A 13921-nucleotide genomic window follows, 5' to 3' on the forward strand; every position below is an offset into this window, starting at 1 on the left:
CATGGCAGCTGTACTTTTCCCAGGGTTAATTACCTTTCACTGCTCTCTCCTAATGAGTCAGCTGTTCCTGTCATTAAACAACTCCACTTTGTTCATCTAAGCATCTTCATCGTCAACAAATAGCACTGATATATGTTTGCTTAATGAACAATGGGGGATTCGGAATCATTAAAAAAATAAATGGGTTTTCTTTCTTTGATAATTTATTTGCACAAAACCTAAATATTACAGTTGTATGAACTAGGATCTGGGTCAGATTACACATCTACGGCTATTTTATTTTCAGCTGTAAGCACTGATTTATGTTTATGCAGATGGAAAATTGAGTCACTCACTTCCAAGCAGACAGAACTAAAGTCAAAGGGGAATATGACCAGTCTGGCAAGATTCTGGGACCAGAGAGCTGCAGGCTTCTCTCACCAGGCCAATATCTTACAAATCCTGATAATGAGGTCCAAGAAACACTGTTACTGATTTAATTTAAGGGCCACCAGTTCAAACCTAGGCAAAGATATCTTACTCCTGGTGACTGTCCTGAATGTGGAAATATTTGGATTCTTATAACAAGTTTTAGCAAAGAAAAGCAGAAAAGCAGCATCATCAATTCCAGAAAGAAAAATATAAAGTCCTGGATTGTGTGACACATCAGAACACAATATTTAGGGAGTTTTAAGTGATTTCTGCTACTATGTGGCAAAATCCCTTGGCTACCTGGATTACAAACCATAGTCCTTTAACTCATGCCAGTTTAAGTCCGTGTTAACTCGGATTTACCTCTGGCAGAAAATATTCCCAGTCCGAATAAGCTTTGTCTGGAATGAGTTGCACATAAGTATTTTATGTGTTAAGAAGGGAACTAATGGAGAATTATGAAAAATCCAAATAAAAGTTTGCTAGTGTTAAACACTCAGTGACAGAATAATTTACTGGAAATGATAAAAAGGGAATTCGAGTAAAAGGACTGCCAAATTTTGAACACTAATCTGCTTTATAAAAAAATCTTAAAATGTAACGTTGTATGACCCATGATTACTGATAATACTGGAATTAGTGTTTATATTTTCAATCCTCTTTAAAAAATATCAAAATATTCCAAAGGTTTACATTCGTGAAGTTTGCTAAATATACTGATGTTGCCTTTAATCTTCAGTTTTACTTCAGACAATCAGGTGGCCATTTACAATTTTGTTCTACATGTAAAATAAATAAGCATATAAATCTGCTAAAAAAAATCACAAAGAAGTAAGCTTAGGGTAATTCTGTGTCTCAAGCTATCAGGAAAGCTGTGTCCATTAAATATAAATATAATATTGGTAAAACTGATAACTTTAAGAGCAAAAAATGTTTTTAAAAGATTGTGAAAACATCACATAGGAATTTCTTTATTCTATTTTGCACACAAATATTATGAAAAATGTTCAGTAGTCAGTCAGTTTATTCACACTGTCCAAAAGATAGAGTATGCACATTTAAGTAAGCAACTCATTCATATAAAAGAATGTAAATCACTTCTGTATTCTATTGGTTTATATACAAATGGATGACTGGTAAAATGAAAACAAATATAAGTTTCAAACTCTAATAAAGAGTGTAGCAATAGTTTTCTAGAGAACATAAGTCTCAACTATCCTCCTAGTTTGCCCCTCCTTTCTAGATAACACTGAGCTGAGCCCTAGATGAATTGTACTTAAAAGGTTATAGAGGTTGTTCAGAGAGTTTGAACCAAGCTTGCCAGCTTAACAGATGGTCCATGATTATGATTATATGCATCAATAAAATGAATAATCTTTAACAAAATGTAAATTTCGACTTAACTCCAGGGTTTAATAAAAAGATGGAAATGCCTATTTTAACCGATTATTTCCCATGGCAGCTGGAATAAATTCAAAAATCAAATAAAGAATTAACTCTTCAATTTACAGGATTTATATATAATGGTGGTTCTTTAAGGGCAAACACATATAAACTTACTTATTGCTGCATCATTAAAGAAGTTCAATTATTCATCATATGAATACAACTGACTATAAGCACTTAAAAGCTCCTATAACTAGTATTAAATGACATTTTACAAAAGGTACAGTTGATTGGTAGATTTGATTCACTAGATCTATTAATGCTTTAAGATTTATTATATGTATTCAGTGAAATAAAATACAGCCCTTTAGGTAGTTTTCCACACTTATTCCAACCTTTACTAGAGGCAGAAATCAAGGTCACTTTTTGTCTTTATAGTTATAGTCTTCTGAATGCATGTTACTTAAAAACCCTAGATAAAATGTTCTTTCATTGTCTGTGCCCAGAGCAGACCATATTCTCAAGAATATTCTCACTTCCCAAATCCAGAAGTATGAAATTCAAATAATTATTTGAATAACAGTGCAGACAGGGTTAGGGTTGTCCCAAATGGTTGTTGCATTATAAAAGAAAAAAAACCCTTCTGTTACCCTTGCTGCAACAACGATGATGATCCAGCATTGCATTTCTTTTCATTCCACTCTGGATTACACAATAATATACAACTTTTTCGATTCCACCCAAAAACAAGGATATTCCAAATATGTACTAAGGTAAACGACATTTCCATTTGGAAATTGAATGCTTAATCTACCATACAGACACTGTAATAATGCAATGTACAGTTTTATAGTTTTATAATTCACAAATATAACATTCAGTAAAGCAACTACTTTAAACTCAAAGCAACTTAAAATAATTTGATCATCCACTAGATAGCAACAACTCCAGTACTGCTTGAGAACATAATACAAACAAAGCCATCTGTGTAACTTCCTGCCCTTCCTACTTCAGAAGCTAAATGTAAGGGGTTTTATCGATTTCAGCTTGCAGTTTTTTTTAGCATTCTTCACAGGGGTGCTTGAAAAATGTAACTGTAGCCATCACTTTATGAAGCTATTGATGAAATAGCAGTATTTGGATTAAAAAGAGAAATCGTAGAAAGTTAAACCTTACATGAATCAAGTTAGTAACTAAAATCATCAATTTGGTTCAAGAGTGTACTTCAGAAAGTTCTTTTTTTTTATTTCTTTCTCTAGGAAAAACACTTCTCTAGTGCATGGCACACTTAAACTTAGATGTGTCTTGCAATTTATCCTTCAAGTTAAAAAAAAACAATTACAAAATTGTGCTTTACTTGTCAAACAATGACTAAAACTTTACTCTGTAGTTTAATACTGTGAGTAAAATATCAATTAAACTAGTATCAGCTTTGCTTTTGGTAGTGATAGCTTCTTTAGGTGGTACAATAACCTTTCATTAATCTGCTTATCTGTTTTATAGAGCATGAATTGATCTGTAGCTTAGGAAACACGAAAAAACGTACACAGATTCACATTTTCTACAGGGCAAAATTGTTAGCCTGACTTACCGTGTCTCTTTTAGCCTTTGTTCTGCCTTTGATAGTAACATCAAGGAAGCAGTGATGTAGAAGAAAACAGAGGTGGGGTAGGTTAGTCCAATGTGTCGCTGTTGCGTGGTGCGCGGGGACACTGTGATATTCTAGTGAGCTGCTAAGCTTTTTTTTTGTGTGTGTGTAGCCTTTGTGTCATTCACTTAACGACCAATCTCATTAGCTGCTGGGGTACAATGGGCTGATACATTTTCTGTGTAAATACACCACATGGTGACCCTCAAGGTTAGACCTCTGAAGGTCTTTTTAATCACATAAAAGATGGATATTTTCAAAAATCAATTACAAAAAAATGAACAGATTGTCTCCAAATAAGGACTTTTGTGTATCAGGATCCATTAAATTGGTTTTAAATATGTATTAAACTATTTGTTTACTTTCTCATTTATCTTTAACAAGGTTCCTCAAAACAGCATAGAGAGTGTTTAATAAACAGTACTTATAAAATGAAAAAAAAAAACAAAAATCCCAAAATATCTATACTGCTCATATTGCTTAAATCCCTATTTGGCTAATAAAATGTAATGTGAAACATTAGACATTTATTTTATATCTTTATTTTTAATTGATAGAGAAGACACTTTTCAACAACAACAGTTAGCAAAACTAACTGTTTTTTTATAACTCTATTGTGGTTAAACATCTTTTACAACAAAATATTTATACATGCACAAAATCGAAATTCTTATTTTTCATGACAAATAAAACATTTACATAACTATTAAGAATGCAAAAATAAAGGCAAAAATACTAAATTATAAACTGAACAGTAAACTATTATAATGTGTGTAGTATTTTCTTTTTTTTCAACAAATTGCTCTTCTGCACCTTTGAGTGACTAAAGCTAGCAATGTAAAGACTGATAATTTCATGATAATTTTTTTTCTTGTCTTTTTCTACAATATTTCCCCCAATTTTGCGTTTGTGGTACAGTCCTTTAATTCCCTACAAAATGAATTATTGTAAGTACTTGCAGCTATGACAGCTGTCCATAAGCATCAGGGACATGTCTATTGGCCAACTTGACCCTTGTTAGAAAACAAAACAAAACAAAAAAAGAATACAGCAGTCTGGGACTACTGAGCAGGGTCACTGGAGATTTTCCAGACAAACGCAATACTGGGGAAAGGAGAATAAAAAAGACAGGCTCAGAATCTCACTTTAACAGACCGCACACAATCTGGGCTCTCACAGAACTATCTCTGCCTGACCGCTTTCTATTTATCCCTTATCAGTGTTTACCAACCGCTAGTTTTCTTTCATTCACACTGTGAGGCAGTTCTCTTACTATCAGTCAACAGCTGACACCGTGGAACAGCCTCAAAGGCAAGAGGAAGGGATCAAAACTAAACCAAAGCTGTTTAAACAATACAACAGAGGAAATAAATTCATAAATCCTAATTCTTCCCCAACCCACAAGGGTACAAGCAGATCCTTTATAGTTAGTCCAACAAACAAAACCACCGCCAGTGAGGTAACATTACAATAAAGGTAAATGCTAAAATATATTGAAAAAAAATCCATGTAATTTTAATTAGAAACAAAGCTTACAGCTTCTGGATGCCAAATGAATAAAACTTAAACAGTGTGTCACTGTGATACTTTTAAAAGCTTCCTGCCTTTTATATGGAGCATGCCTGTAAAATTAACTGGTCAAATGGAAATGAAAAAAAGTACAGTTGTCTCTTGTGTTTATTCATCTTTGAAAATCCGGCAACATACAAAACAATGAAAAAATAAAGTAAAATAAAAGTTAGACTCTTGCCACAGTGAAAATAGTATTTAACCAATGCAACAAACGTTTGTTACATTGATAGATAAATTTAACTTAAAATAAGTTTCAAAAAGTCAGGCCAAATAAGGTTGTTGGATGTTTCTAAGTAATCATGATATGAGGGAAGTTTCATTAGCTACCCTGAAAGAAAATAGAGCAAGACATAATATTGGAATTCTTAAAGTGGAGTCTATTAATAATATGCCTGAAACTTTCAAATTGAATCTACCACACAACTCAGCTGTCATATACTTCAAGCTTTGTGGTCGAAACTCAAATCATATGCAGACTATACAAAATATTAATGGACGGGCACACAATGAAACTGAATTACTATTTCTATTAACAAACTCTTACTAGTCAGGGAATGGTGAAACATGTTTACTGTCAGAAACAGCACCTGATGACCCACGAAGGGCTTTAACTCAGAAAGGCTATAGAAACTTGTTGTTGATATAAAAACTCTCTTGCTGTTTGAGATCCTGTATGTCAGGCACTGACTCTGACAGCTAGCCTTAATTCCCATGCTACATAGATCATATTAGTTACCATTTTCATCTATAACATTATAACATGAAATTTACTTACAATGAGTAAATGGACTATTCAGTAAAATGCATATGTGGGACAGTGTGCTTCAGCAAAACTGCACAAATTACTGCAAAATTAAATTCTTAAACCATTTGTACAACATGCCTTTCCTTCACAGAATTCTGAAAGCAACTACATGTACAAGGACAACATAAGTGCCAGCACTCAACTCAGTCTGGATTTGTATCTAATTAACAATGAGGTTTTCTGGATTGCCTTTTTGAAGACATACTGCAAACAAAAGCCCCGATTTACAAATTAAGCAATATTATCGCAAATATTTCTAAATTCAAAAATCCGTGAAACATGCAGATTGTTACCACTCTCAAAGGTAGACCTAGAAGCTATGCTAAACCTATTTTTCATCTTCAGTTACTTTAAAGATCACACTACATGTTCACTATATAAATACATTAGTGTTAGTATAAATGCTGAAATTAACATCATAACATCCATCCATGGTATTTAGAATATTCTACTTTCAATATATATAAACAGCTATGATTTTTTTTTCTGGAATACTTTTCTCCGAATGAAGTAATTAATTAAATTTATCCTTTCACCAGCTGCTAGGCGGCAGATGGATCCATTTCTGAAACCTCGTTGAATTCAATCCATAAAACTCATTTCCTAGGATTAGCTGAGTGAAGTTTGTGTCAAAGCTCAGGTAACAAAATCAGGAGGGTGGTGGAGTTGTGCAAAACTGAAACTTTGCTGTGCATTTCATTTTTTATTCCTTGTTTTATGTAGTTTGGCACAACATATTTGTGTCAAAGTACACAGTGCTTTTGAAGAGTATTTTAAAAAGCACAGATTAGTGCTGATAATAATGTTTACACAGATTTTGTTTTTTTTTTTGGGGGGGGGGGTGGACATCATTCCTTCAACAGTATCAATTTAAATAATCTACATCATTTCCACTTCTATTTTCAGAACATACTGGGACTGTGATCTCCTGCAGCCAAATCATCAAGTGAATCTACAATATACAGTAACAGCATTCAGAGCTAGAATTGCTACCATGGACAGCTCCTGGTTCTTAACTCAGTAATAGAAGAAGATACCTTCATGCTGTGTTGCAAATATTAGCATTTCCATGTAGGAGCTTAAAAAATAGAAGAAAGAGAGTGAAAGAATGGAAGGAAGAGGGTGAGGGGGAGACATGCTTATTTGTTGAACAGTGCAACTGCAGACAATTCTGTCAGCTTTGTTACATCTGTGGTACTGCATGAGCATCAAAAGAATTGTTAATGCTTCAGCTTCATTATAGTGCTTCATTACAGTTAAATGTAAGCTTACATTCCTCATGTTATTGCTGTTAGGATTTGACTAATTACATACCTGAAAAATCAAAGTCTACTCAGAGAGGCTACATTCTTTTTGCAGTGTGTTTATTTACTCTTTCTTATCGCCGGATGAATAAAAATACTTTTTGTAAAAGCCTATTCTGTTACTAAGGTCTTTTCTTCTTAGAAAGCATCCATTTAAAAATGTTTTTCAGTCTTGTTTTAAAATAATATTGCAACAGAGAAAGAACATAGATGAGAAATGTTTCTTTAAATATCTTCTTCCACTGTAACTTGGCTTAAGGTCACTATTACAGGAAGCAGCATGTTTACTTGGAATGATCTACCAGTCTGGTCTTTGATCACACTGAAGTTGTCACATTGCTGAATGTGACTGAAAAAAGATTTTCTACCCATATGGGAAACATGTATTAAAGTGATTAACTTTTAGTGCATCAAAAAGCTGATTTAAATGGACTCTGTGCTGTTATTATAACATCAATTTTTTGCAAGTTTCACAAGCATACTAAGTTATGACCTCATTATTATAAATGTAACTGCACGTAATGAAACACAGGACTGTCCATATCTTGTAAAGCACCTCCTAAAGAAAATGTATTGAAACAGAGTGGTTGCTGATAACAGCAAAGTAACATCTTTAACAGTAAGGCGTTCCTCAGCCATTCAGTTTTCATCAGTAGTAACCTGCTACATTATATGTTAGATAAAAAATACATTTTACTCAATAAGTTCCTCCAAAATTGCATTAGGTTCAGGCCACTTATACACTGTAAGACAGACTATATACAGGTATTTCACATATTCAGAAGCAATCTAACAACAAGTGAAGCATATATGCCTGTAGGCTGTTTTTGATTTCCTACTTGCTAATAAAGGCCAGTGACATTAAAAAAGCAATTATTAAAGCACAATATTATAGCACATAATTGACTTTTTCCATTTGTATATCTTCTGCTCTAAAATCAATTTGAGTTGGCAATGACCTTGGAAGCACAACCATGTTGCTTAGCAGTAACCAAGAGTTCAGTATTTTTATTTGAGATGTCTCCTTAGCTGAGAGTTTTCAATCCAGTTTTTGGATGAACTGGGGTTAAGAATATACTGAAATAAACCTGCTTATCACTGATTATAATAAACTGAATTTAAACTGAATTAGAAGAACTGAATGTCACATTTCAATTGACCTTAGTTGTAAGTTGTGGTAACCCAACACAAAGTTAAAAACTTTACTTTAAGCCCAATACAGTATGTATTCTTTACAGTATTGACATATAATTAAACGCCTATAATTCATAACTAAATATCTCAATTAATTTAGTCTGAGTATAATAAGAACCAAATAAAGAAAACAATTCAGGAAACAAGTCATAGCTGTGATTTTTAATGTATTAACCACTCGGAAATCTCTTAGTAAGGTTAAATGAACTTAAATGATCTTAATTTCACATAGCACAAACACTATACAATCTCCTCAAGCTTTGTCTCAACACAATAACAACATTTGTTCTTCTAAGACTAGCTTATACTGTTTCTAAGTGCTGTGAGTTTAATTTAGGTAGACAGCATCAAATGCTATCTGGATGATCCAAAATAGGTCATGCTTCTTAAAAAACAGTTTGAGCCATGTAATCTCCTCGCTAACAATCTAAAGCCCAAATAAAATCTGCAATATTTTTTCACTGAAGGTATTGACAGAATTCAAGCATTATATGTCTACAAGCACAATCACTAAAAAGTATTTTTTTCAAAGCCTGCCATCTGATACATCATACTCATATCTTGACTAATTATTCCAGAAAGTTTTTGAAGACACATAAAGGACATTTTATCTATGTTCTGCATTCAATATTTAGTTTTAATAATAAAAATAAAGCATTTATGCAAGCTCATACCACCTTTTTAAACTCTTCAAAGTTACATTAGAAATTAAGCAAATATAAAGCACAGCCTATTCTGTGTTTTTTTCTTCTTCTGAAGAATTCTGAAGTGATCAAATACCTTTAACAGTCTATTCAGTATATAAAATAAGAATCAATTACAAACAATGGTAAATTCACGGCCTAGTCACCTTTAGCCTAAAAGGAACAGTTGATAAATGTTTCTGAATACATCAGTATTAAAATCCTGAAAAGTTTCTGTAAACACTTCCTTTTGAAGCTCAGCTTGACCACAGTAGCAATAAAATAAGTAACTTCAGTACAAACCTACTTTTGTGATCCTAAAAGTTTTATTTTCCTCCAATGTGCTGCCTGTGCTGGAGCTGTGGCTTTGAAAGGTAGTCCCCAGGAATATGACATACTGTGCCTTTGACTGCCTGGAGATAAGCACCTGCGTTTGAGTCCCTTTTTACGTCACACCTCCCTATTCAGAGCTCCTCAATATGATGCACATTTGCACATCAACAGTGCTCCCCCCCCCTTCTCTCTCCCACTCACACATATACAAACATACAAATAAACACACACAGTCACACACATGTTCACATCCTGACATAGACTGATTTTTTTTCATACATTGGGGGTCCAAAACTTTCACTCGAATTTTCATAACATGATTGCTGTGGCATATGTCCTTCCAAGCTTCCCATATATCAGTCATCATGCAAATGAGATGGAATATCACTCTTCTGCAGCAGATGGCCAGGGATGATAACAATGGCTCAACAGACGAGTTTCAATGTACCCGACTTTATCGCTACGGCAACAACAACCTAAAATATATGTAATGAAAGCAGTGTCTATTAATTTTGCAAGCTTTTTCAGCTCGGATTATTTTTTTTAAATATAAGATTATTACTATTTTGTGAATGAATGGATTCAGTCAAAGTACACTCTTGCTAAATTCTCTAGAAGGCTATCTATAAAAGCTAGAGACCTGGAAATTATTTTTGGTGACTAAGGGAGGCAGCAGCCTAGCAATTATTTGAGTAATTAGGTGTAATTCCTCCCTGTAGGCCATGTAACCCTCCTGTGCTAGCACATGCATTAGACAGGCCCAGATAGAGAAAAAGAAAGAAAGTGCCTCAAGATACTGCCACAGACCTTACATAAGCCAAGCTGCAGTGATGTCACTGAGCCTCCTGCTGACTTTTGTAAATACAAGCCCCCTAGCAAAAAGCAAACAGTAGAGGAGTTTAGCAAACAGGGCCCAATTAAAATGACAAAGGCAGCCACACTTCTAGGTGGAGCCTGGGGGGCCCTCAAGCCCAGGCCTCAGAACCAGTGATACACATAAGGGGCCTCTTAGAGATGCAAGTATTTCCATTACCAGCTGTCACTAGGGGACACCAAAACAAGCTTGTCTTTGGGTTGTTCTCGGGTCTCTTGAGACTGGTGTGTGACCACAATACATAATAAGATATGCCTGTGGGTTTCCTTTTTTACACTCCTGGTTAGTTATAAATGGGTGGTTTTCCTCACGATCTGGTAGTCATCGCCTGTTTTAATGTTTGATAAAATGTGTGATTGGTTCAAGCCCCCTGAAAAAACATAAATAAATGTACTCCACCTCAGCCACCCCACATGATTTTAAACAATTTTAACTAAATCTCCACAGCACACTTTAGGTGTAAGATTGTAAGATTGTAAGAATATACTTTTAAGGAGAGATTACATACTGTACACTTAATTTAAATCAGTTTATGAAGAAAATGTTTGTATATTCATATATTTGTCATCCAAACTATGGTGACATCTGAATAAACCCACTGAAATGCAACTATGATAAGAAATATGAAATATAAGTATATTGGTCCATAAAAATGCATAAACTTTGTATAAGCTTATCTCATCAAATATTTGCCATATGATAGCTCCTTAAATTAGATTTAGATTGACTGTGATATCTGGGTATTTTTTGCATTGAAAACTTTACTACTGTGTCTTCTAATGTCTCCTAGAAGCCACATGGGATCCAATATTGCCTCTGTAAACTTGGACAAGGCATATGGTGCCAGACCCAGTCCCGCTGGGATCATACTGAACTCATAAGCTGTTCCTTGCACTGTGGAAACAGGAGGATCTTCTGTGCATTTAATAAAAATATAAAAAACATATATTTGAGGAACACATTCATAAGCCATTCCACCAGTCACTATAAGACACCAGGTTTCACCCTCTATGAGCACCTTGGATGTGCTCCTCTGGCCTCAGCTGTGCAGTGTGAACAAATTCCAAATGTGTCCCTCTTTGGTGGGCAGATCTAGAAGACATTTTCAGCTCGTCTGACAAAGAATGTGGAAAGCAGGTGAAATCCAAAATACAACTTGTTTCTGTGATGGGTAGCAACTATCTCTACCATAACTGAATTTTTGCAAAGCTAAAAAGTTGTATTTGCGCAAATACAGTAGCTTTTGAACCTTATGAGTTCAATGAAGACAATGGTCAAGTGTCAAAAGTTTGGTGTCTGGATATTTTATTGACTTGAGGCTGGTCAGCTGGAGTGGTGGTAAAAGGTGTTCTAGCAGAAACATGACAGTTATTTTAGTGTTTCTGGTAGGTAACAAAGATTAAATCTTCCACTTCTAAGATTAAAGTAGGGAAGGAAAAGCAGGGTTCATCAAAATAGGCTATAGATAGGACAGGCTAGGAAATACATTTAAGATAATACATTTTTTAAAAGATGATTATTTAAAAAAATTAGCATCAAAAGTTTGAGCGCTGTGCTTTAAAGAACTGACTTGTTTTTATGGACAAGAGTGGCTGGGTGGAGCAGTGGTTAGCTTTTCTGTCTCACAGCACTGGAGCCCTGGATTCAGTTCCAGACCTGGGGTGCTATCTGCATGGAGTTTGTAGATTCTCCCCTTGTTTGTTTGGGTTGTGTCTGGGTGCCCCAGTTTCCCTCCATAGTCTGGTATGGTCATAGGCTTCCGGGAAAACTGAACCTCTGTGTCTGTGTATACAATGTACTGCACTGGAGTACAGCCCAGGGTGTATCCTACCTTACCCTTGCTTGCTCCCCTGTAACTCTGAAATGGATGAAGCACTTAGAAAATAGATGGATGTATATTATTGACTACCACTAGGTGAACTACACCATCTGTTGATGGGATAAAGGAACATGATTAAATTTGTGTATTTAGGAGAGGGTGTACAGACTTCACTGAACTGAGCTGAATCATGGTAATGACAGGAACTGCAAAATAAAAGATTGCCTTCAGTTTTTCACTTCTTTATGCATTCCCTCTGCGGCAGTGTCATTATATGGTACATTGTATGTCTCCTCAGACATCTCCATGGGCAAAGAGGGGCTCTCCAATGATAGGGTGTTAATAAGACCTTGGTTTCAATATGGCCTGTCATTTAGGCCATTTTTGAAAAATGTCATTCATCATTTATATGGTACAGTGCTATCAGTTTGCTCCCTGAGATGGTCCTACTATGAGAAAACTGGGGATTCTCTGGAGAAATCAGTTCTACCTTGAATACAGAAGATATTGTCACGGACGTCCAAAGGGACTAACCGTGGGGAGCAGGAGAGCAGAAAAAGACCCATATGCGTAGCGGCGAGACGGGAAAAAGGCCCGGGCTCATTAGTGCAAAGAGTTCAGGAATGCCGTAAAGAAACCTATGCCCTCAGGGAGCGGACGTGGGGCGCCCTGGTGCTAGGTGGGTCTCAGGACATCCGAACATCAATGCTGAGCGAGGACAGAGTGCAAGACCCGGAAATATATAGCCCAAGGGAAAGACAGGGACAGGAAGGACAGCAGACCAGAAACTAGGGACAGGACAGAGAAGGAGCGCCCTCTGGCTGCAGAGGGCGTGACAGATATGGTACAGGGAAACAAGGAGGACTGAGAGCCATAACCCCTGGCACACTGCACACATCGTTCAATTCTTCTTTGTTTGATAATGGGACAGAAAGTTGACTCCAAGAAAAATATTTTTTTGTATTCGCAACACACAGCTAACCACACAGTCATACGTATAGAATAACTAGAATTTAAATGTACAATTGGATAATATTCAAAGGCTGAAGAGCATATATATTTTAATAAAACAAGAATGTACCCATTGTAAAAATGGTTGAGGGTGATTGCTTTACAGAGCACCCACAATTAGTCAGTGTGTATCCCCTTTAACAGAGTCTGCTGTGCTGCCTTGACTTCACTCCTTTGGTGCTGCAGCCACATCAGCTTGCCAAATCTAATCAAGCATTACATGAGTGTTGCTAGGGAATGCTCACTTGATACATACTGTGTGAGCCCACAGTAAAACACGAATTCAGGAAAAATAAAGTGCTGCAAAAGTTTAAGGGCTTTATTTCTTAGTAACCACACTCAATTAGGCTCACAAGTCTTGGGATGCACTACATAAGTGTTGCTAGGGAGTGCTTGCATGTATTAACAATACATAGAAGAACATGCAAACATAAAAATGTTGCAAAAGATTGGCGAACATTTAGCCCATTTTGCTCATTTCATAGTTAAGTAGCTAAGTTAATTTAAAATGTCATCCAGCTATTTTCAATTCCAATATCCTTTGTTCTAAACTAAAGAGTGTAAGCTCCCTTAAATTATACATAAATGATAATTATGAAATCCGGAGACCAGGGATCAATCTTACTCCTCTTCTTTGAACTAAGGCTGTAAAATATTTTTTGGTATGGTGACCACACCTCAGCACAATCTAAATAAAGTCTTACCAGCTTGGACTTAACTGGATTTTCACATCTTTTTCTCTATACTCAAATGCTCTATTTGCTATTTTATTGCTTATAAACGTTTTGCTATTAGTGCTATTGCTTATTTGACCACTTTTCTAAATGGTTTTGAAAAGAAAACACAAAAGAATCTACATTAACATCCAGATCATGGATTGC

At 35.4% G+C, this 13921-nt stretch overlaps 1 protein-coding gene across 4 annotated transcripts in view; it reads right to left on the bottom strand.

Annotated features, from left to right (window-relative positions):
- st18 (ST18 C2H2C-type zinc finger transcription factor) overlaps positions 1-13921 on the bottom strand; it is a 135051-nt gene that overhangs the window by 76915 nt on the left and 44215 nt on the right. Inside the window, exon 1 of one of the 4 annotated variants that reach the window (XM_015353797.2) lies at positions 9311-9397. The exons of 2 other annotated variants lie outside the window; for them this stretch is intronic. The gene's annotated coding sequence lies outside the window, so the exon portion shown is untranslated. Of the gene's footprint in view, positions 1-3388; positions 3503-9310; positions 9398-13921 lie in introns of those variants that run through there. One more of the 4 variants, XM_015353795.2, reaches the window with a different exon arrangement.

Source organism: Lepisosteus oculatus, chromosome 6, assembly GCF_040954835.1.
Source record: "Lepisosteus oculatus isolate fLepOcu1 chromosome 6, fLepOcu1.hap2, whole genome shotgun sequence".
Lineage (NCBI taxonomy): Eukaryota > Metazoa > Chordata > Actinopteri > Semionotiformes > Lepisosteidae > Lepisosteus > Lepisosteus oculatus.